The sequence below is a fragment of the Epargyreus clarus genome, unplaced genomic scaffold (genome assembly GCF_041222505.1).
Source record: "Epargyreus clarus isolate Ecla_fem2 unplaced genomic scaffold, WU_Ecla_fem_2.2 ptg000003l, whole genome shotgun sequence".
In the NCBI taxonomy this organism is placed as follows: Eukaryota; Metazoa; Arthropoda; class Insecta; order Lepidoptera; family Hesperiidae; genus Epargyreus; species Epargyreus clarus.
Window position 1 is genome coordinate 18,489,154 of NW_027332211.1, and position 25,234 is coordinate 18,514,387.

At 35.9% G+C, this 25,234-nt stretch overlaps 1 protein-coding gene and 1 long non-coding RNA gene across 4 annotated transcripts in view; one reads left to right on the forward strand and one right to left on the reverse strand.

Annotated features, from left to right (window-relative positions):
- The window catches only part of LOC140756562 (zwei Ig domain protein zig-8), a 468,720-nt gene that overhangs the window by 307,997 nt on the left and 135,489 nt on the right, over nucleotides 1–25,234 (forward strand). The gene's annotated exons all lie outside the window — the stretch shown is intronic.
- LOC140756584 (uncharacterized) lies at nucleotides 3,046–4,877 on the reverse strand. Its single transcript, XR_012103900.1, has 3 exons — nucleotides 4,583–4,877; nucleotides 3,973–4,176; nucleotides 3,046–3,187 (listed from the first exon to the last, which is right to left on the reverse strand). It is a non-coding gene; the product is annotated as an uncharacterized LOC140756584 (long non-coding RNA).

A 25,234-nucleotide genomic window follows, 5' to 3' on the forward strand; every position in this document is an offset into this window, starting at 1 on the left:
GTCGGCTAGTACAGCAATACGAAATGGAGTGGACTGGCCGTGTTGTGTGTACATTATGAATTGTTAATGCGCCGGACCGCTCCCGATGGCTGGTAATCAAAAATGAGGTTACTGTAATTAACAAGCTGTTGACCTCTTTTGTAGCGGACTCTGCACTGAGCGTTCATTATGGCGCTCTTGTAACGAGTGCTCTGGTTTTGACAGAGAGTTACATTATTCCAAATGTATTCGAAAATTAATTAAATTGTCAGTAAAAATAAAACTAGCAACACCTGTGCTCTCTTGACTCATACAAATAGAAGTGCCCTTCGTGGTTTTAATATAACTATCATATGTTATTCGTATTTATTTGTACGATGCTAAAATATTAAAACAGAGTGTTTCGTATTTGAGGCATCTTACATTTATTTTCATTTATTTCTTTTCTCCACTTATTGTCTATTGGATGAAACCGTTACATTATTGCAAAAAAAATAACATTTATTATTTAGAGATTTAGTTAATATTCTTTATTTTTAACCTAAAGAGTTAGAAGTACTTTACAAAAAAATTTGATACTAGAAATTAAATGGTTTTTAATATCTACGAAAGTTTAAAAATAGCCTACTTACAATAGACCATGTTGTGCGCATGTTTTTAAATCTACGGTACGTATAAATTCGCACACTTGTGTTTATCAATGCATACATACAGATGTATTCACGATGTTCTAATTGTGTGGCTGTAACGTCACAGTGACGGTAAAAGTACTTAACCGCTTTGACATGAACAATTGGGCAAGTTCCCGCGGCGGGCGCCCGGCGCAACTTCCTTCATATAAATGTTAATGTTAACGAGCTGCGGAACTTAGTTGCAGCTCACCGCTCGCGCTTGACGCATCCCTGTTTGACTTGGCGCAATATGACAATGTCATAACGCTAAGTTTCGACGCCGAAACTACATATTGATGTAGATGTAGTTAGATTAGCGGTTTCCAGCTCATATTAGTTAATGTAAGTTCGTAACGGAGTAGATTGCTTTTGTGGAGTATTACTATATTTTAATTGCAATGGACAACTGCATAGTTAAAGTATGGTTTACCGCTGTATATTAAAAAGCTGTGAGATTGTATTTTTAAAATGAAATTGTTATTAATGATAATATCTTTACGAATGATATCGTGATAGATAGATGATAATGATAATATCTTTACCAATCCCTCAGAGAAAATCTTTTCTGCTTTTTATTGTTTTTATATTTAGGAGTTTTAATAGCAAAAATAATTTGTTTAAGTCTAACTGTAATCATACTAAAAATAACTTGTGCCCCGAATTATTCGTAATACACGTTCGTAGTATAAGACGATTTGTCATAACAGTCCGCTATCGAGCAGCGACATGACAAATGGCGCCTCAACGCATCTTAGCGCAGAATTGCCTGATTGCAAAATTATTGCGCCATGCATTCCCAGGAGACACGTACAGGTGTATCTGCCATTAGTATTAATTCATTGTATTAAATCATACTAGATACTAATATAACACTATCAGAGCATAAAGCAATTTGTCAAAACAGTCGCTATCGAACAGCGGTCGTGACAAATGGCATATCTCGCTGGAATGTAATTGCTACTTTGCACAATTATTGTTATGTCAATAGGATAACACAGAAATATACCGTTAAAATTATACCTGCTGACTTATATATGACGATCCTAGTCCCTTTTTTTGTTGATGAGGGGGAATTCTTCAAAAGGTATCCGACGCCATGGGAGTGACGCCGACTTATGTGGGACTTTTACCGCACTAAAATCCCCCGGTGGCCGTCCTCGGCGTTTGGTGGAGAACTCCATCTTAGTCCCTATGAGTGGCAATGCTGTTATTGACTTCTGGTAAAGTTGACAGATGAAGGGGACAGTTACTAATTACCATCAGGTGGACTGCACTCTAGTTTGCTTCTCCAATCTTATAAAAATATTAGCATACGGAGATATCATATATTATTTTGTGTACACTAAATTTTTTCTATTCCATATTTATTAGTTCTATATTATATGTACCTAAACAATGAAACGAGAAAATGAGGGGCCCCAATTAACCATTACTTAAGTCGCAATGTACAGTAATGTACACGTCTTCATTGTTTGCTACAAGTGCCTGCTCCGTGCACGTATGTTCCTGTAGCATTAGCAATAAAATTCCCTGAATTTTGTAAATATACGTTGCATATGTTCAGTGAAGTTGTCTAGTTCAGAATATTCACTGTAATATCGCTCCACACACAACCAACTTCAACAGAAACGTAGCTACGGATTCTTTCTTTCGCTTTGTATAATTAAAGTTCTTGATTCCTACTTCAGACTTTAACTAACTCTGTAAAAAAGCAGAATCAAGGCAGCCACCGTAATCTCTTTAAATAAATAGCAAAATTTACATTTATCCAATCCCCGTGCGGAAAGTCGCGGCAGAAACTTGCGACGTCGCCAAGTATTCGTTGAAGTTTGCGACGACTTTTTTAAACATCGCCGTCTGTGGGCTGTTTACCGATGACGGGCAGCGATGCAGGTGAAAAAATTAGCGACGTTTCACTTCCAGACAGCGATCGCCATACTTCCTTGACATACTTAGAGCTCCGGGTGTAATATTCGTCTTTGTACATTTCTAAACAATGAAGTTAGATTTCAGTTATGAGTGATTTTCCAACTTTTTTTTCACTCAGAGTGTACGATAAATTCAACCAATGGCACTAGGGGCTCAAACTCTCCCACGCTTGGCTACAGACGCAGGCTTTCACTACTGTGGTATTTTTTCGATGATTTGCGCAAATAAGAAAATAATAAAAATAGATTAATAAAACTTGTAACTGCATCCAATTCGTTTATTCTTTAAATATTTGTTTGTCTACTATGATAAATAAATTAACCATTCGCTTGATCTTTCGCGGTGGAACTAGCCGCAATAAAATAAAGTTCATTGCATCGGCACGTAGATAGATAAGAGACAAGTATTCAAAATAGTGCTTGAAAAGTTATATTCGACTTTATTGCAAGAAAAGTTTTGTGTATCGAGTTTGTCAACAAACTCATATTCGAATATGATCATGTAATTTTTCGTTTCAGAAGTTGAAACTAAAACTTATCAACCGTGTTGTGATGAATTCAAAACTCTTGAGATGGCAATTCAATCAATCCATATGTCACGAGATTCTCCTGAAAATAGACAATAATTAAAATAATTGGTGGGGATTTCCCTATCGGCTTCATTGAAATGATGGAGCAGAGCGGAGATGTAATCCTTATCGGGAGTCTGGCGAGAACAAAAGATCTCCCGACGCTCGGCTCTCAAGTAATTGATGTTATCGGCAATATCGACGTTTTTCACCGTAACGAACGTAGTAGCCCCGGGTAAAGACCGCAGCGCACTGTTGACGTAGACTAAAAAGTCTGTTGTATATACATTTTTATAACGATATTTAAACCTTGCTTCTTGATATTCTTTAAGAATGGAACTACATAATATTGAAAGACTACAATAGAAAATCTACTTATAAGTATACTTTACAAGTAGATCTACATTTCAGAGTAACAAATATATGAAATATTTATGCAATTGTAAGTCTAGCTTCTGTTGGGAGGATTCAGTTTTGTTAGAAATTTCAAAACTTAGTAATTTCATCGTACCCCCAGCGTAATACTTGTAAACTTGTGAATTTCAATGTTTTAACGAGTCCTAGTCAACGGTCACACATATTTTAAAGGTGCAAGGCTTTTTTGCCTTATGTGGTATGAAAATGCTGTGTTCTAGTCTTCCAGGCCAGATTTACGTGGTGACAGGTAGTGGCATTTTTACTGAAGAACATATGAGAGATAGAGAAATACATCTATAATACAATAAAGTTTCTAACAAAACTGTTGTCGAGGGCGTATTTAATGTCAGATGGTATGATGTTGCCGATACGTCAAAAACCTCAGCGACAGTGTGCTAAGGACCTTACAATCAGCCTCCTAATGCCGTCCTTTGTGTCCCGCAGTTATTCTCTTTGACTTTTGTCGACAACTTGCTGCGTATCTGATAGCTATTGAACTGCGGTCTGGATCTTCTCGATTCCTCATTGTTTGTGCCGTCTATTCAGCTGCTGGCAATTTTGTATCGTTCAAGTCGGTGTTTGCGGGAAGCATTGAATAGGTGACGTTATTCCCTGATGTAGCAACGCAAAGACTAGAAATAGCCCGTTAATATTATGGATAGAGCTTTTATTTATATGATCGGGATCCAATAGTAGAATAGAATGAAGTAGTACAGTAGAGGTAGTACAGTACCACTACGCAATTGGCCAGTGCGGTGGACCATGGCCTAATATTTCTCAGACAGTGATGGGTTGAGTAGAATCCAGTATTACTGATTTTAAGAAACTTCGTATGTATTATTAACGAAATATTAGTATAAGATATTTCAAGACAAATAGGTGTTAGGTTCACAAATAGGTGTTAGGTATTATGCAAAGTCATGCATGGAAATAAGAGATGTTTATATATCTATCTAACTGTAGTTATACCATCACATTGGTATTTATAACAACGTAATCATGTCCACAGGGTACTAACCTCCTACAAACTTGGTGCGCATTCAATGGACGCCATTAATTAATGCAGCTCTGTCATCATCAATCACTTTGCATTATAGCCGCCTGAGTACACCGACTTTTGAACTGTGAACACTGGCGCTGTGGCGGAAGAAAGGGGCTAGAAATATTAGTTAATTGTGGTACAATAAGTTAGTGATGTCAATGTTTAAAGACCATTGAACTTTGGGTACTTTCACCACCAAAACGTAATTATATGGGCCACGCAACATTTTTTAACTTAGTTTTATTTCTGAATTTGTAGTTCAACATTTTTATCACTCACGGTACCTAAAAATATATTCAAAATTAGTGACATGTTTTTCGCGTGTAACAAAAAAGTTATGTATTAATTTAAAACTGTTCCAAATCACATTTTCTTCAAAAACAGAGCTACTGCAGTCGATTTAACAGATGGTCTAACTTTTCTTCCACTAGTGAACAATCCTTACCAAACTCTAAAAACTTTTGAAGGATTTTGAAACTCAAAAACCCAATTTCTGTAATTTTACTGCAATTCCAATTGGACAGCACTGCAACGAATTACGACATTTAGTTTAACATTCAATTTCAACTGTCGAATTCCGTATTCCGTTCGACAAGTAATTTAAAAATTCCAGCGTCTTACTTTTATTACGCTTGATGAATGAAACGGTGGCACCCGAGCGAATTAAAGGCAGATTTATTAAGTTAGTACTCAGTTAAACCTTAAAAATATGAGAGTATCCTTCAAAGCATAAACAACAATCCGGCCGCACTTAACCCAGTACCCTTCAGCAACTCCGCGAATCCGCAGAGTATTATAGAGCAAAGCAAACAGAGCTGTTTGCGGAGCGCCGCGATAATGTGGAGCGAAACACAAATAAGATTATAAGCACGCCGCGGGCGGAGCGCTGCGTACAATACACTGTAAACGATGATTCCACAGCCATTACTGGCGGCGAAGATGACGTTTACATCACTAACGCAACGTTTGGTTAAGTGACGAGTTTGGTCGCTCAAGTGGGAAATTCCCATGTGTGTTTCCGTACTTTTGGAGTAAAGAGTTGTTCATGTTTTTATTACAGAGTAACATTCAATTGGCATTACACAGGCGTTCAAAATATTAATGCTTATTGAACAACTAAATACAACATTTACTTATACGGCGACAACAAATACGTACACAAAAGAACGTAATGTTGTGCCCTGACGTCAGTCACCACGCGAGAAAAATAGTTACAAATAAAATCGAATGCTATCTATATGTAACGAGAACTTCACTACTGATTACGGAACAACTTACACACTTTCCGTTCCGACTATCGTTCCCGAATGCGACATTAGAGGCTCTTAAATCCAAGAGGGTCGGGTAACATTAAAACGTAGGCAAATCGCTCACCTGGGTGTTTTTGCAAGCTCCTTCCGGACTCGGGGCGGAACACCCGGACACCTGCGCCCGGGGGCTACTATATGTATTTCGACATATTCTCTTTTCGTGTTAATGTGTTTTACAATGTAAACAAGCGTACATAGCCTGTCGATTTAAATAGGTTGTAGCACTTATATTCGATCAAAGTTAGGAAACATTCAGAGAAGTCAGAAGCATAGTGACTAAATCTTACCAACGCTTCAGTGATTTAGAGAACATATAAATCTCGGTTGTTATGTTTAGATAGCTGTCATTATAACACTATGTATTAAAACATTACGATTTGACAAAGCATTTATTTGACATCGGCAGCTAGTTTTTAATGTATAAAAATCGAAACAAATTGTTTAATTAAAATACTCCGTAGCACGTATTTAATACTAAAATGTTCTACTTAGATACGTATCGGTCATATAAAATAACGAATTTCAAAATGTATAAAATCTATCTCTCAGTCAAAACTTTAAGTTGGTAACGGTTTTTTTTGTCAAATATCCACTTATACACATCTTTGCATAGAATAGCCTCTTAACTCTTTTTATCGAGGGTTTTTACAAACTCCTTCCGGACGCCGGTCGGCCCGCCCGGCGCGCCCGGACCGGCCGACACCTGCGCCGGACGTTGTTTATGCATTGCGCCTTATTGCGACACTAATGCGAGAACTTCGCAAATATCCGAAATTGGAACACTCAGTTTTTAGCCACTTTTGTTTCGCGTTCTTTACAAGACCTGATTCGAAGTATACGTTTCGGAACGCTGGTAGCTTTCAAAGTTTCTAAAGATAACATTACAGAAATAAGCAAAATAAAGTAAACAATTGTTGCAAATTTACTAAAATTTTCCTTTTACTAAAATGTTATAGTTGTGTTTAAGTTTCTAAAGTAGTTGTTGCTTTAAGCATTATAATGTGAAATGTTCTTTATATTTTTATTGTTTATTTTTCCATTATACCTGAATGGAATAGTAAAAGGGCACTTTATAGTTCGTAGAAAACTGGATGGATTATGGATACAAGTGCATTACATGAACTCTTGGTTTTTGATCCCAAGAGGCGGCATTACATGTATGTTGAACCTTAAGTTCTCTGAGGTGCGCTTCGATTAAAGTTTCAGATGGATTACAAATTCAAACTACAATATTTACTTAACACAAGTAGAGTGCACAATATGTGCTTTTGATTGGTTAAGATTGAAAATATAGCAATGTATTTCTACTTTGGAATATTTATAATCAAATATAGTGTTTAAATAGCCAAACTATATTATTTTACAAAATTTACAAACTGTATCACACTTTATAATAAAGTAAATGACAATTATTTACTTTCATGTTTTGTCATGAAGTAATCTCACGAAATGAGTTTTTCTTTTCTGGACAGGAAAAAGCCACCCTTAATTATCCTCCATTACTTTGCTTCGACGCAAATTGATCGATGTACTCGTAAGAAACAAACATTAAGTATTTTATGTCCTTTTTATTTTTTGATTTTTTTAAAATAATTACTTCCTAAAGTCGGCAACCCTAAGTATGTGTATGCCTCTTCAATACATCAATTACATTCAAAAGTAAATGTTGTGTCCTCAAGCTTAACAAAACGTTTCGAAGGTCGGGGCTGGATTAAGGATAGCGATTCTCTCCGAAAAAGATTGATTCTTGAATCGATTCGAATCGAAGTATAATGAATTGATTCACAAAAAAATCGAGGCTCCTCGAAAGAGTTTCTCCAAAAATCTATCTTTGATCTTTTCAGCTATAAAAGAGCGAAGATAACGAAAAAAAACGTCATCAGAACCAAACTAATGATAGAAATACGTATCCGTCAGCAAAAAATGTCTATAACATTCAACTAACTTCGAAAAGATCGACTTTCGATTTTCGAATCGATCCATTACCGGGGATCAATTAAAATAATCGGTCTTTTTGGCCTAAACAATTGATTGATCGATCTCAGACCATCCCTAAGCTGGATAAAACATTCCTCACAATCGCGCGGAGTCCTAACGCCGGCTCATCTGGCGGGCGGATGTTTGCGAGAGCGAGTGTTTGTTCTCGCCTCGATTGCATTTTGGGGTACACGGGCCTGCTACTTGAAATTCTATGTAGAATTTTCGGGAAAATTCGGGACATATTGACTGAAGGGTGCACACACACGAATAATATGCATCCTTGTGTCTTTTAGGCCGATTGGAAACGGTTTTCCTATTTCAAAATGCGTTTATACAAAGTGCACGAAAGCGTCAAATATTAAAATGTATTTTCAATATTATCTCTCTAAATATTTTGTCAAGCATAATATCAGGATGGAACAGTTTCCTTAACGAAAGTAGTATATAACATTCCATTCTAGAAAACCAACAGAACAATAAATTTATACACAAGACAATGCGAACATCTATATATTAGGTTTATTCGAAACGTCAATTCAATGAAAAGTTTTCTTTGTTCGAAAGCGTTGCACAAAAAGTTTATTCATTCATTCACCAGGGAGTGATTTAAACTTATGTCCCCGGCCTCGGTCTACGAACAGAATCTATTTTTAAAGTTTTTGATCGTCAGCCTTTGTTGGCTACTTCATGAAATATACGTTCGGGTCGTTGCCCTAATAGGTCATGTGTACAATTTCTGATAGGTCCCTTGATACCCATTTCTTGAAAAGTTACGTCTCGTTCTTAGACTTTATATGATTTTTACATGTCTATGGAGGGTAAGGTTTTACGAGCATGTGTTATATATGTATGTATGTATTTCTCTTTCTCTGGCACGCTCTACAGCCCAAATGGTTTGACGGATATTAACTAACCTATATAATCGTAGGATTCATTTAAATTGTAATAATGACATAGACTATATTTTTAAGTAGCTGTAGTTTTGTTTTTGCAATAATTTCTAGTTACTTTCTTTAAGTAGTAATGTTTCTTTCTTTCTTGTTTATTTCTAATTTTTATAAAATAGATTTTTACTTGCCACTCAATATGTTACATTAATAAATATTAAATAGTTATTTCCTTTATTAATCAGTATTTCCATAAAAAGGACAACACCCGAGACATGCATTAAATAGTCGGAGAAAAAATATTATCCCTAAGATCCTTGCTTAGAGCACTCGTGTAACCCTTTTCTAAGACTTACCATAACATGTCTGCAGCCTCCCCCGCGTAAAGTGCGTAAGGGTGCTTTGAAAGCTGCTAAAAGCTCTCACAGTAATCGCATATGCCGCGGTGCATAATTATGGATGCGTAGATAGTGTGTGGTTACAGATAGTTGCTGCGTACTTAAGTAGTGAGAGTTTTTACGTATCTATAAGTTTAATTTACATTATTTTTTTAATATTTTTTACATATTTAAATTTTTTGTCTATCGCCTTAAGTAGTCATACGTTTTGTGACTGATTTAAAATAAGAAGATCACATAAAACGACATATTCGATTTGCTACTAAGTTAACCACTGAGAACCGAGTTGGAATGCCTTATGTCCTATAACAGGTGTAGTAGTAATACTCGCACGTACTCATCTGTCTTATTAAAGGATTTCAGATTAAATTGCTCCACTTATTTGGTTTTAATATTTTTATTAGGAAATTAAACTTACGGAAACACAACACCTAACAGACGCAACACAAATTTGTATCAACGACACTCAGTTCCCCAATCCACTGAACACACTGATATATTACTGTTTCCAATTTCGTGCTTACTGACTACAACTCGATAGCAGGAAAGATTTGATTGCAGCGGAAGAAATTGCCAACGAAATAAGAATGGTGTTTAACTTGCAATAGCGAGCGAGATAACTCTTCCTTATAAACTTCACAGCGGAAGCTTATTCCTGTTTTCTTTTGATTTGGCTTACAGTATTGTGCTGAACTTAGAAAATAATAAATACGAAGCGATACGGATAAACAGCAAAGAAGGATTGCTATCGGACGCTTTGTACTGCGAGCATTGGAAATAACAGATAAGTCCTATGTCGTGATATTGTAGTGTGCGGATTTAGATCTATCTCGGAGGTAATTCGGATTCAAATCCGACACATATATAATTTTTTAACATGTGTGTGTGTGTTTTTTTAAGATATGTGCGCATTAGAAATTAATTATCAATTGCTATAACGATAAAGAAAAACGTAAGGATACGTGACCGCCTGAGAATTCCTTTAAAAAAGTTTTCAATCATGTGGAAAGTCTGCCAAGTCGCACTTGGCCAATACGGTGGACTATAACCTAAGCCTCCTTCATTCCAAGAGATGACCCGTACTCAAATACGACTTCATAATAATCTACTTGCCTGCAATACTTTACACTGTTTTCAAAGCAAAGCATTAGCCTACAAATTGTAAATTATGGTCATTTTCTACTTATCTTTGCCATTCAAAGAAACCGTACGCTGTGTAGTATTTCCATTAACATGTTCAATAAGATCAAAGCTAGAAGGACTACTCAGATAAGTATAAATACCGGTGCTTAACTTCTTTTGATCTTATTACTCAAATCTGTTCTCAAAACAAAATAGCAGAATGTAATCAACCAAAAGTAATACAACAACTGAAATGCTTTATTATTTGAGGTGTTTATTTATTTTTAAAATGGTGTTCTTTTCTTCCCCATAGCGAAACACCATTCGAAGCGGTGGTAATTTGTTGACGTTCAGAAACAGTTATCTATGAACAACAGCTTAATATAAGCTATTTGACGGGCAGGACGATTAGTAAGAGCCGTGCAGCAGCTAATGTTGCATTCCAACTAACCAATACTCTGAAGCAACTACGTAGCTCAATTAGGTCTTATTAGGTCGATAACAACATGACAATGTCAGGTAACAGTGACTACAGTAGTAAAGTGGGATGTATGCTTATTTGCTATTCATCTTCAAAGCTAGTAGTGGGACTCGATAAAGGAGCACCAATGGTTAATTATTTTCTCTAGCTGTACGCCGTCTAGCATTGCTATTTTCAAGTTTCATTTATGTGGTGTTAGAGGCATAAAATTTTAGTCATTTTTTTATGTTTATACCTAACGATAAGACAGACGGGCTACCTGATGGAAAGCAGTCTTCGTCGCCTATGGACATTTGCCACACCAGAGGAGTCGCCAATGTATTGCCTTTAGAGAATTCTTTTTGCACACCTTTTGAAGAGCCCTATGTCAATTTCTTGATAGATTAAGTGTTTGAACTAACATTACATAAAAATCATGCTTGTACGGTACGTTATACATTACTACATTTCTATAAAGCCGCAATAAAAAAAAATTCTACCTCAAATATATTTACAGTCACTTAAAACCGTGGTTCCAGTCTAGCCTAGCTTTTCCAGTGGAACCGCAACTTCATATCGTTTGCATTCCGAATCCGCAGGAATTTGCTTTTAAACGGTCTATTTTAAATTCAATAAAGAAGTTGAGGTGTGAAATCTGGGATTCACTTTGTGCAGCAATGTTCAGCGAGTGGTGAGAGACGCGAGTAGCAGCGTGCAAGCGAGACTGCGGTTATGCCTGGAATTTGGCATGCCTTGTGTTGAGTTTTGTTCTCGGAAAATATCAACACCACATTTATTTTTGCTAGAGCAACGCAATGTTAGTATTTTAAACTTGTACTTGCTGCTTTTATGTCGCACTACTAGGTACGAGTATCTTAGTAGTTGCTACAATCCTTTTTATGTCTCACTATTCGGTTCGGATCTTCACAACTGGCGGAGGTCTGGAACGTAGTCCACCGCGCTGGTCCACTACATATTGGTGGAAACGATTCGGCTTAGAAGCACAACCAGTGTCAGATATATTATAACGGCTCATGAGACCTGTGACAAGGTTTAACAACTGCTATCCTAGAATAACAATGGGGGCTTGACGTACCCTATGAAGCACGAAAGCACGCATTTAATTGTATCAATGGTGATCACCTAACCAACTGCTGACCGAACTCGGCGTTGCTTAACATTAGAATTCAGTTGAGAACTCCACAAAGAATTAAATTTTATTGATTTTGTATGATTGTGTGTCTTATTATATTTTCAAAATAATGTAAATAAATAAAACTCCAGTGTACATTTATACCAAAGAGGGCAAACCTATTAATTGTGCAAACATTTGCTAGATATTCGAGACAGCGGTATCTAATGCTATAAATGGGTGTCTCCTTGAAAACCAGACATAGAACCACCTTATCATAAATCGTACCTGCTGATAAAAGCGTCCTATTCCAGACCTAGGCGTCTAATGCTCCAGACCTACCTGTGCTCGTCTTAACTAGATTTGGGTCTGACAATTTCAGTCTGCAACCTCAATCTCGGAATCTAATACCGTCTCGAAAGGACGCTTGGCTCAAATCGAATACGTCCATTGACAATTAGATTTCCAGCGCTTCGTGGCTATCTCATGACCTAACATTGTTTGCATTCAGATTGCATACATATGTAATATGTATATTGTTTAAAAACCATACCTCGTTGTTAACCCATTATTGTCCCATTGCTGGGTGCAAGTCTTCTCCCAGATAAAGATTGGGCCATAGTTCATCGCTCTCACCGTATAAATAAGTTGACTTCACAAATCTTTGAAAACTTGAAAGAACTCTCGAGCGTGTAGATATTTTCGCGGTGTTTTCCATTGCTGTTAAAGTATATAACTTTAAAAAATCATGTGTCCAGTACATATGATTTTTGGGATTCGAACTTCGCCCATCATCTAATCTTTGTGGATTGGTGCAAATATTACCAGTCATTCCTTTTTTATATGACTTTTTATAGAAATCACAGAAAGTGAATGGAACTGGAGCGAAAAATGGAAATATTGGTAGTAATAAAAATGTAAATGTCCACGATAAGGAATCGCTCAGTTATGTACTGCTAATATCGATATTTCTGCAGCCGTCTTTCGCTGGAAAGCTTTAATATACGCATTACAGAATTTTTCAAAAAAAATGGTTAAATATTAGTTAAATGGTTAAAGTTGTAGAATCCTTATGAATAATAACCAGTTCTTGTCTTTAACGAGGAGCTTTATTTTTTTGTCACTTAATAGACTGCTACTCGTATTGAATGACAAAAATTAAAGCTCCTTAAAAGTGTTAAGCGCTGCTATATTTCGATTTGGAGGGGGTGATATATTAGATATATAGATTACCTTATTTATCTTTTACCCTATCTTGGGTTGATGGGGGTGATGGGTAAAAGCATAGTCCTTTGCGCCTTTCTTATTTATAAAAAATGTCCAGCAGTCAACTTTAAACGTGCACAATGTAAAATACATCTAACTGGATCACAGGGTAAACTTATTCAGTTGGACCCTTTGCAACTGTCTTTAAATACCCTAACGTGTGTAAATAAGGAACCGCTTTGTAAAAGAATCAGGTGCCCGAGGCGTGGCGCGGGTGTGAGCGGGCAGTGGAGCGGACGCTCGCATTCGCGTTAGCTGGTGCAAACGTGGAACCAGCGGAGCATAAAACGAAATAGAATACAATAAAAATGTAAATACAACTTTCTTTGGCTTTCTTGTAACTTATTCGAACGTTTTCTTTAACTTTGTATTGGATTGCATCTTAATATGAATGTTTTATAAAATGAGGCAAATATTCTTGTTTATTATGACAAGGTATATGTCAATTTAACGTATAAATAATGTGAAGGCGAATAGTATAAAGTTTGGTAAACCAGAATTCGCTGCAAGAAAAAGGTGTTTTGTAAAATTTTATATGGGTCCTATAAGCTTTAAATTTTAGTGGTATATTACATATTTTTGAAGAAATGAATAAACATATTGACACCATAACTTATCGTAAGGGTATATCTTATAGGTGTAAAAGTTTATTGGTATAAGCTTTATTAAAGTACATTGCAATATTACATTTTTAACAAATATTATTTCACACGGATAATATTTTATTTTACCGAATTTTACCGCTATCCGCTGTCCATCGCTAATGTTACCCACCCCATCAGAATCGGGTGATGTCACCTGCCAATATGGCGCTCTGACGGCAGAACAGTTTTCGCTTACTAAGGTATGTTGACACAACCACTTGAGAATATTTACAATAAATTAACTTGCAATGATCCAATTTCATTTTACAGTTTGTTAAGAGTCTGTATTTTTACTCGTATAAATAAACCGTGAAAGGTAAAGAAATGTTTTAAAATTTTAACGCCACAAATAAAAACACAATGTGTTGTGACAAGTTATTGCTTATATACTTATAAGAACAATTTTACAGGGTCTATAAAAAGTAAACTTTTTAAATTTTCAAGTTCTAAGTTTTCAAGAATTGATATGCCTAATTACCACAAACATTCACTCCAGACGTTCTATTCAATGAACACATTACCCTCAGCCGACTGAAGCCCGCTCAGGCCGACAGCCCGAAAAACTGTGGTGCAAGTAGGTCGGAGCATTACGTCCCCTCACAAGTAATGGCGCACATTACTGTACGTTAGAGGGCATATCGATGCTCGCCATTTTTAACCCGCCCTCATTCGCTTCGGGTATAATAAGGGAGGGAATTTTTCACTCACGCAAACAATAAAGTGTTAGGGAGCGCGACAGGACGCGACAGTTTGTCTTTCGTGGCGCGTAAACAGGTGACGAAATGTACGGGCGGGCATTGCGCGCGGTAACGCTACTGATTTGAAATTCTAATATCGCATGGCTGCTCTGAAATATGCCTTCCTGAGTTACCCATGAAAACAATTGAGAATATGTTTATTCAATAACTTACTTTCCGACAACGTAAAAAGTTGTAGTAGCCTTTCGTGACAAAACAAAATTAACCTAAATTATAAAAGTTAAAACTGTGCTTGTAAACTAAAAATATAGTTTTGGGATTAAACATATAGACGAACCTACTAAACGGATCATATATAATTACGCAGACACTGGCTTAATTAGTTTGTGCACTTCATATAGGTCTTTTTCAATATGTTATTGCACATTAAACAGACGACGACATCTTTACACAATGCTAAAGTTATGCGAATGATTAACATAAAGTCTTCAATGTTGTTTAAGATTACCGCGTTCAACTAATTGAACATAATTCAACAACCAACAAATTCACATAATTTATGAATGCTCTAACCAGCGCGCCGTCGCGGCAATGCGGGCGCTAACCGATTACCGCTCGTCTGACGATCGCCTGCATTGTCGGGCGGTGCGCTTGTCTGCACGTCAAAGTTCGCCTCGTTCACGTATTTCGTATTTTGGACTCGATGACTTAAGTTCAACCTGACTTCTATCGGACGTCTATTTGGATTAGTCGTTGACCCAATTCCGACTTTGATTGGAAAATGTCGGTAATAATTTACAACCGTATTTTTTAATTTATGCAATGGTGGCTAACTTTATAGGTTCATTTAAATAACTGTAGACAAGTTATTATACACAAGGAGCAATATTATATTATTGTATTTAGTACAAAAGATAAGTTAAGTGTCTGGTTTGTAACTTACAAAAGTAGCAGTCCTGATGATATGTCTATCTTTAGTAACTACCCATTTATAACATTTAGACATTTATGCTATCGAACCATTATGAAACAATATTTTAAATGGATCACAGCACTTCTATCAGTCGGATTTCTTGAAGATATTTCCCATCAACCCAACATAATGGACAGAACGCTCACATATCGACGTTACGAATTCAAAACGCAACCCCATATGTACGTCACAAAGGCACTAATCCCATTAGCCAATAGAATCGACCATCCGAGAGCGCAATGGACGATGACCGCCGAGCCATCACCGCCTCTTGTTTAGGCTCTGTGCTGTTTGCATTTCAATCTGCATTGTTGAATTTTGTATCGGAATTGTTGATGGAAAGATTAGTACTACAGACTACTAAATGTCTACTATATTTTTTTCATATAGGGGGTGTATTTTTGTTTTCAAAATCTCGTTCGATTCCCGGCTAGGGAAAAACGTATTTTAAAAAACTAATGATGCAGTTTTAGTTGTTATCAAAATCGGCCTCGTAACTCCTTTCAGCATTTTTCGCTAATCCTTATAGTTTCGGATTTGGCCCTGAAGGCCTGTTTGAAAAATTCACCCTGTATATAAACTTACCTATCCGTTTCTAGTTAATCAGCCAAGGTAGCAGTTTACCACAAAATATATAATGTGCATGCAGCCTGACGTCGTGTCTATTAATCAATTGCCTCATACATGCACTCGAATCATAAGAGAACGGAAACTGCCGTAAGTGTATTAGATTATTCTTCTATCAGCCAGACTTAGACTTGGAGATACTTTCAAATCAACTATTAGGAACAAACTCCTAACAAATGAGACAGCAAGTTCATCAGTCAACGTTACGAATCCAAAATATATTCCCGTATGTACGTCACGAAGGCTCTAATCCCATTAGCCAATAGAAGCGACCATCCGAGTGCGCAATGGTCGATTACCGCCGAGCCCATCGCCGCCTCTTGTTTAGGCTCTGTGCTGTTTGCGTTTCAATCTTCATTGTTGTATTTTGTATCGGATTGTTGATGGAAAGATTAGTACGGTCTAAATGTCTGTTAACTGTCGGTTTAGTCTTTATGGCTCGATTAAACTTCAACTTTAGCCTAGAACATTTATGCAAACTTATATTGGCGTTTGAAGTTAGCCTTTATGGTAGCTCCGATGAATACAAATAGGATTTCTACAACGAATTCGTAACAAATATTCATGGATGGTAGAAATTATTTTATTTCAGGTGAATTATTCACCTGAAATAAAGTAATGTATGTATACAGTGTATTCTATATACATACAAATAATATTTGAAAATTATTACGACATTTATTATTAATTTGGAAGTTTACGCCATACTTTGCATCGAAATTTTATATATAATAATTTCAATAACTTGAGTGTTTTTGCCATATTTTTTTCTCCGAAATGTGTTGCTATATAAACAATAGCAAATATGAGCATGTAGTATGAAATATACAAATCCGCACTTGCTTACTGTAGTCAAAACTGTTATTATTCTCCAGACCAAACTCAATATTAAGAGAGTAATGATGATGATGAAGCATAGTAATAATATCGACATAATTCAAATATTTGTCAAAGCAAAACGTTGCAAGTGCGCATGCACATCCCTCCGTACATGCACTCTATGATTACTGCGATCAGTCCAACCGGTGCCTATATTGTTCATTCTTAGTTCAGTTTGAACCTCAAAAGTTAGCCTCGTTTACGTAATAGGAGCTGGTGGTCGGATTGAAATCATTTGTAGAAGCGATATCTGCCAGATTCAAGAACGAATTTCACGCTACACTGGCTTAAATCGAAATTTTATTTGTCTCGCCTTCTGCAGTAACGATATTGTGATTTTTAAAACACATACAATGTACGTTTTAAGCAAATGCAATATAATACGAGTAGCTTTTCAAACATTCTTGTTAACTTAAATAGAGTCAATTTGAAGATGATGGAATCCTTTGCGATGTACTCTATAGGCAACTTCACCATACAAATTTCTACTTAATAACTACAGTATTAGGCAAAAATGTGTGTCACTGCGGTGCTCCGGTTTTGAAGGGTGAGGCGACCTCAGATAGGAATCTAATCTTATCTTGGGTTGATTACGAATAGTCACGGACGGCAGCAGCCACTTACCATCAGGTTAACTGCATGCTCATTGCTACTTCTATATTATAAAAAATTAACCCAAGTTAAACCTCTATACAATCAAACCGAAGTTACGATAGCTAAAATGTAGGTATACCCCAAAATAAATGAAGAAACCAAGTACAATGACTCGTATTTTATACCCCGCACGCAGCGAAATGAACGTTCTTCGTCACAAAAGAATAATATTACGGGATTTGTAGATTACTTTAACACAAAATCACAATCCCCACTCAGCATTTCCCGTCCCACTCGACACTGATACGGGGCGATTGCGTGGTTCGCCCTAATCATTTCCGGGGCTCGAAACAACTCCGGGATTGCCTGCTTGTTGGCGGCACTATGAATATGTTATCGTGATTACTTCATATCCATGGCAAGCGCTGGCTCTGTAAAATTATAGACTCATGTTAAATTTTGCTTTTTTCGCGACATGTACTTTTAAATTTACGTAGTTACTAAATTTGTCTTTAATGTTTTGAAATTCGTGCCCTCTATCGGACGAATCGATGTACGAATTCTATCCCACCTCTGAGTTTTCTAAGTTATGTGCATATTAGAAATAATTTGTCACTATATCACATGAAAGATAAGATAAGTTAAGATACACGATCTATCACTGACTATGGCCTAAACTCCTGACACTTTACGAGGTGCCTAATATCCAGAAGTACGACTATAAATGGTCGATGGCAACAACCTCAAAATTTCTTAAGGTATTGTGTCAATATAACTTGCAGAATCCAATTCCATCTCCCGTCTTCAAAACAGCCTTTAAAGTCAAGCCTTATGAACAACTTATTACCGTTTCGCGATATTTTAAAGAAGTCTTCGTGCCAACTCAATCGACATAGAAACCATGATAGTCAGCAACTTGCTTGCTTCCGGCGATCAAAACAACTCCGATCGGCTGCTACTCGTAGTTACCGCTAATGAGATTACTTCATAACTATGCTAATGGTGAACTACGTTTATATTGAGCTGCTTTGATCTGCGAAACTTGTCGTGTTTGTGTACGACTCGTTCCCTCTGTTTATGGAGATTCTATCTGATATTGGAGGCAAATTGGTTTATAATCCATTTAACATTAAGTAGTTGCTATTCACTACAACATTTAAACTTATTTTAAAATGTCAACATTAACTACTGGGTAATATCGACCAAGATTTGTAATCAACTACAAATAAATTGGTATTCTACCTGAAGTTAGACACGAATGCATTGCTATCCCTAAGGACAACGATAGTTACCATACGTCTCAAACCAGTACATCACAATACTTAACTGCTGTCATCAAGCAAAAATACGTGCCTTCGTAGACAAACCTTGATATATTCTGCCAGTTTTTAAATAAATCAAATATCAAATATAAAGTGGTTTGCTGCGACCGGTCGTCCTAGATGCACACACACTCGCGACTCCCAAATAGGTATATGATCCCCCAGGACCCCCGTAATAAATATAAACTATACGTCCCGTGACTAATTCCGAATAACGACAGTATGTATAATGTGTGTTATGACAGAAACGTCAACATTTCAAATTTTGAATTTACTTTTTATAATTAGTATTTCGACCAGTTCTAAATACTGAACAACTACAATGCAATGAAAATCACAAATGCTTTAATAAGTTTTCTAATTTGAGAGTTATCTTTGATACCAAGGTAATGTCGAAAATACACTATCATACATATTATCTTTAGTTAATACATAGCCTGTCTACTTTAGAGGTTACATAAAAATATTGTTTAGCCTATTTTTTCTTACAACAGGCTAATGTATCGTAAAACGCGTTTCATGTCGTATCGCTTTTAAGGAGACGCTAAATATCTTTTACCGGGAGTGATATGGCTAAAATTAGGTTTCTATATCTGGAGGCAAACATGGAAGAGGCATTACGGAAAACACATTTTATTATTCTATATAATGTATCGTATGCAAATCATATAAATCCAGTCGTATTCGAATGTAAATTTGATATTCTAGTTCTTATTAGTATAAAGAGTCACAGTGATATCCTAATTTCGTTACGTCATGACTTTCATATACGTTTCTCAAATCTTTAACGGCTTAAATACCGATAAAGGAAGGTCGTAGCGCTTCTACGCATTTACTGTAGCAGTATACGTAGCACTGCTACGATGCTACTACGACTCAAACGCGTTATTTTTTATCGAAATTCTATTGGCATGCCATGTGTTTCCTTAGGATAGTATATGGAATTAATGCAGTAATGCAAAATAATAATTTTTGTGTTATTTTGCTATTGCTCTCCGCGGTTCTTGTCGAAATCAAAGCTAGTGACAAAATGCCAAGTTTTCCGAAAATAACGATTCAAAAGGCGATCAGTTTGATTTGTGTGCTCAGGCGTCGTGGTGGCACCTCTGCGGCGGCACCGCGGTAGCTCTCACGAGATTTACGGTCCGGGCGTGACGCTGCGAATAAACAACTACACCGTTTGTTTCCTAACTATACACTGAAATGTATAAAATTAAGTTAATTGAGTACAAAGTATAAAGTAAATTATTAGGACGTCTAACTTCCAATATCTTTTTCAATTAAAATGTACGAAATAATATTTTATAAAGGCACGTATGATCAACGTAAATTGACTCTACGTCCACTGAACGATAATTTGATCAATTTCATATTATCTTTAAAATTAATAAATAATGTTTTTAAATAACTAAATGCTTTAAGTATAGGAGCTTCAAAGTAGGATTTCTTATCGCAAAATTTGAGTAACATTTAAAATTAAAATGACTAACAACGATGTTGCTTTTAATTCGTATAACTTTTGAATATCTTATTACTTTTTTGGTGAATTGAGTTATATCGTTGTCATCACTTTTGAATTTATTCGGCCGTTTCTCCATAGTTTCATTCTGCATTCAAGTTAATCCTCTTAACAATTTATAATTACGATCTGCGCGTTCGTTTTTAATAAAGTTTCAATCAATAAGTATTAAACCAATTAACTTTGGTACGCTCGAATTGTTTTTGAAAACAAACAAACGATTTTTTTGCTTTAATTTAACTTTGCTTTTTAACTTTTCTGACTTCAAACGAATAAAATTAATTATAAACATTCATTTTTATTATACTTACAATCTTTATTCCTCATTTATTAGAAATAAAAAAGTAAATTACACGTAAACTGCGTCTATCATCAACATAACAAGACAACTGGGACATTGTAATGCTATATCATACAGTCTATAGTCTTTTGCGCGTGTACAAATATGTAAGGGATATTTGAACTTAAAATCTTAGACAAAATTTAAGCCAAAAAGTATGCTACCATTGAGTTTCTTCATTAGGATCACACGACTCGGCATGTCACCAGCAGAGCACATTTATTTAATTTTTAATTGTTAAACCGTTTATGAAGTGAAGGTACAATTGTGTCAATTGATAGCGTCACACATGAAATCTTATGTGTACACACAATATATTAACAAAGATGCCATTACGACACCTACGTGCCAGGTCAGGGCGACAACGTTCGGCAAAATTTCTAGAATTATGTGTCCACTGAATTCGTTGCTGTTCCCGTGTCGGTATCGTCAGAATGAAGAAGAGTCTATCCCCACTTATGGCAAAGTTTTGACGCCATATAAAATTTAAACGCTAGGACATTTCTTGAATACTTTTAGCCTCCTCACTCAACAAACACAGTATTTATCTTTATAAACTTATATATCTCCTATATTATCTACAAGTGACATTGAAAACTTCCTTTAAATCTTTTTTTATGTGATTGAATGCAGAAATCAACATAGCATCCCTGTAAGAAACCATAATTACGGTACATTTACACAGCTGTATTTAAATTTCTAATGTAAGCTTTTTTCTTTCCAGGTAAGTCCCAGCGGCACGATCAGCGTCCCGGCGGCCCGCGGCGGCTGGTAAACATAGCCTTCCTGTTTATTTCGGTTATTTGACTGTAAACAAAATTATCATACTTGATCTTTTCACTGTCTTTTCCTTCCCTCGTTTTTATGACATTACGAAAGATGACAAGCGTTTAAAAATAATACGGTGGCGTACAATTTGCAAATTCATAAAAATATTATAATGAGGTTTTTACGGAAATATTTTGATGACAGGTTGCCTGATCTTAAGTTACGCGGTTAAAGGTAAAACTGTTTGGTATTATTGCGATACCAGTTTCTGCTCTTTTCGTTTTCTAGTATCTTTCACATTAGACACTCCAACTTAGGCCTCACGATTGCAACAATTTACATGTAGACATGTAGAGTCACAGGTGTTTATGAAGGGTCGTACCCATTTAAAAGGTTTGGATGCTCATATGCTATTTATATTACGTTAAAACTTACAGAGACGACCTCCCTGATCTCAATAAAGACGTGATTTCTATTGATTAATACAGTCAAATTATTTTTATCCTCTTAAAGTTGTTTACCACCACTAAACTAAGTAGAATTTAATTGAATTTGACTAAATAAAACATTATAAGACCATTTTGAATGTTTGCTTAATGGATTTTACGTAGAATCCTCGTATATTCTCGGGAATTATCATAATTCCCGGCGCTCACACACTCGCTGAGTGAAATTTTTAATGTCGGCAACTTAATTTGCGCTTGACGGATTATTATTCAAATTCCCGTGAGTGAGTGCGGCTTAATGAGCTCCTAGCGATTACGTTTCTTAAGTGGGTAATAAATCATTATTGTTCACATTTAGTGGTATTAAGTGGGAGTTCTGCCGGATTAGGGTAGGTGTAACACGTTGTTAACAAGAGTTTTGTTTTAAAGATATTTATGATAATAAAATAGTTTACTTATAACATTTATTTACTTATTTTATGAACTCGATAAGTGATCACTGCCGCCAATGGATATCTATGGATATCTATGGATATGTATGGATATCTTTGGGACTTTGACGGCGCAGAATCGTAATGATTTTATGCGTATCGGGCCTAGGAAAGAAATGTGTCTTCCTTACTCCTTACGCTTCCTTACGCCTTACTTGTAAGACCGTAGTAAATAAGGGAAAACATCATAGACTGTTACTACTTTAAAAATCCAACCGATAACAAATTCTACATAAAGTTACGTGACAGTGTTGGAAGTAAACAGTGTTGTCCGTCGAAGGCAAATACACTCCTAACTCCTAACTAGCCATACATGATTCATGGACACGTCGCGAGTACATATTCATATCTGACTACGGTTCATGTATATTTCACGGTTTTAGTTATTATAATAATATTATGTTCTACCCGGTCGGTGAGAAATTCGCATGTTCTCTTTGATCTTGTATGATCTTGTATCCTATTGTTCGATGTTGTATATTCCTTATACCATTAGTAGCCTAAATGGTGTGAATTTGGGTAAATGAAATCGACTTCTGATATTTCAAATAAGTCAAGGCTTTAACTAGAAAATCGATAAGGTAAATTTTGCCTAAGAGATCCCCAAAATTAAAATCCTGAAATCCAAATCCTCAAAAAGCTTCCTAATTGGATAAAATGACAGCCCATTTAACCATAAAAAATATGTTTGATAATTATTAATTTCTTTAAAATAAATGATAAGTTAGGCTTTTTTAAATTTACCCGTTCAAGTACATACGAAACGATTTTATTCCATAATTGAATTTAAACCTTAAACAAATAATTGCGATTCACATTATCAGCCACCCCTATCAATTCTCGTACTCCCCGCATCCAGATAATTCAAACAATTCGCAAGCTAGTCATACTAGACCCTTAGATTGTCGACGTCACGTAAAACTCGAGTGTTGCTACTACTCTGCAAACAGCGTGCATCATTATCCCTTTTGTCCCAGAAACGGAGCCAGCGCAAAAATACCAGATGTGACGATCGGTACTTCGGAAATAGACCTGCTGAATTCCCGCGATGGATACACGTATGACTTTTAACGCGGGATCTGTAGCTGTAGGTTATGTTTTTCTATTTTACTGTAATAGCTTTCGTCCAATTTAGTGTCATCGAAGCACCCATTTTCAATATTTCCGAACTGTACACTTAGTATGAGTTTTTACAATTTACAAAAATGACTCTTTTGGTGTCTATTTACGTATTTGCCCATACATTTCCAATCAGTGCCCGTAGCGGATTGTATCAGAACTGATTGGAAATATATGGGAAATACGTTTAAAAAAAAAACAAAATCATTTTTGTCAAAACGTAAAAACTCATACTAAGGGTACAGATCGCCTATATTACGTAATGAAGTCCCATTGAAAATCCATTGAAAGTCCCATCGATTTAATTCTTTTTTTTAGATTCACTGGTTTAAGCCATTATAAATCAGCCAATCATCTGTTAGAAATGATGAGATTAAAAAGATACAAAGGGGTTTTTCAATAACTAGTAGCTCTTTGACTCATTAGGAGCATCCTATGTGATTATAATTAGCTACTTAGTCAAGTTGCTTTTTGAAAAATGGGTGACATATTATGCCAACAATGTGGAATGAATACTGACTCATTACTAGGCAACTGAGTCCAATATAACAACTAGGTATAAACTGAAATTGTTGTGCCGAATTACTTATTTTAATTTGAATGGCATTAAAACTGAAACTAAATTAAGCTTCTGTAAACTTTGTATTGTTAACTTTAAGTAATTTAAGCAAACTTGTTATTTAGAGCACAAAGTGCCTAAAATGAGTCTTTATTACGTTACACCTTAATAATATAAAAAGATAAAACTATTACCAAACAAAGGGCCACCTTAGTCAGGTTATGACAAAGGCGGGTGTAACAGGCAGAGTTATTAAGCGATAACTAACTAGGTAGCACGCTCGCTTCGTCCGTCCATTTGTCATTCCACTACCCTAGAGCCCTTAATTACATCCTTTCCGTCTTTGTTTACAATTTTCCTCCGGCTAAGGACTGCTTTTTGCACATATACATCACGCTGTTAATTTTGAACCCCTACTCTCTTAACTGGACGTGTTATCTGAAAGGGGCAATGGAGGCCTACATTAGTATCCCCAACCTTCCTGTTTTCCCAGGACGTGCCCTGATTTTTGTAGAGTCCAACGATGTTCATTTGGTTTATAATTGTCGTTAACATGTAATCATTCCTCTGTATCCGAAAATTATTAAAATAATGATTGTCTTTAAAAACCTAGCAAATTGATGAGTGGATTGATAAATAGACAGCTTAAAGAGTTGTCATAAGACTTCAATATTTGAGTTTTAACCGACAACAAAAACGAGAAAGAGTTTACCAATTACGGTGAATTTTTCGTTAAAAACATTTCTATTGTTTACCATCATGTCTCAAATGTATTTTCTGATTTTACAGATAAGTTACATGTTAGCATCATATATAAATATTAGTAATACGTGTGTTTGCACGGCCTCGAATACAGAGCTGTGTTTGTTCCGCACACACTATCCCAGTATATCGCTGCTTAAATTCATAAAGTGATGTTATTTTATGAAATAAATCACTTGTTTCCACAAATAATACATCGTTTTATTTATATAGTTATATTTTTGTTGAACGTATTTCTGAGATAAATAATTCCCGTTCTTCGATTAACAGTCTAGTTTAGTACTAGTACTTCTCGTGTAAAGAAAATCAGTTCACCATAGCTGCAAATTACA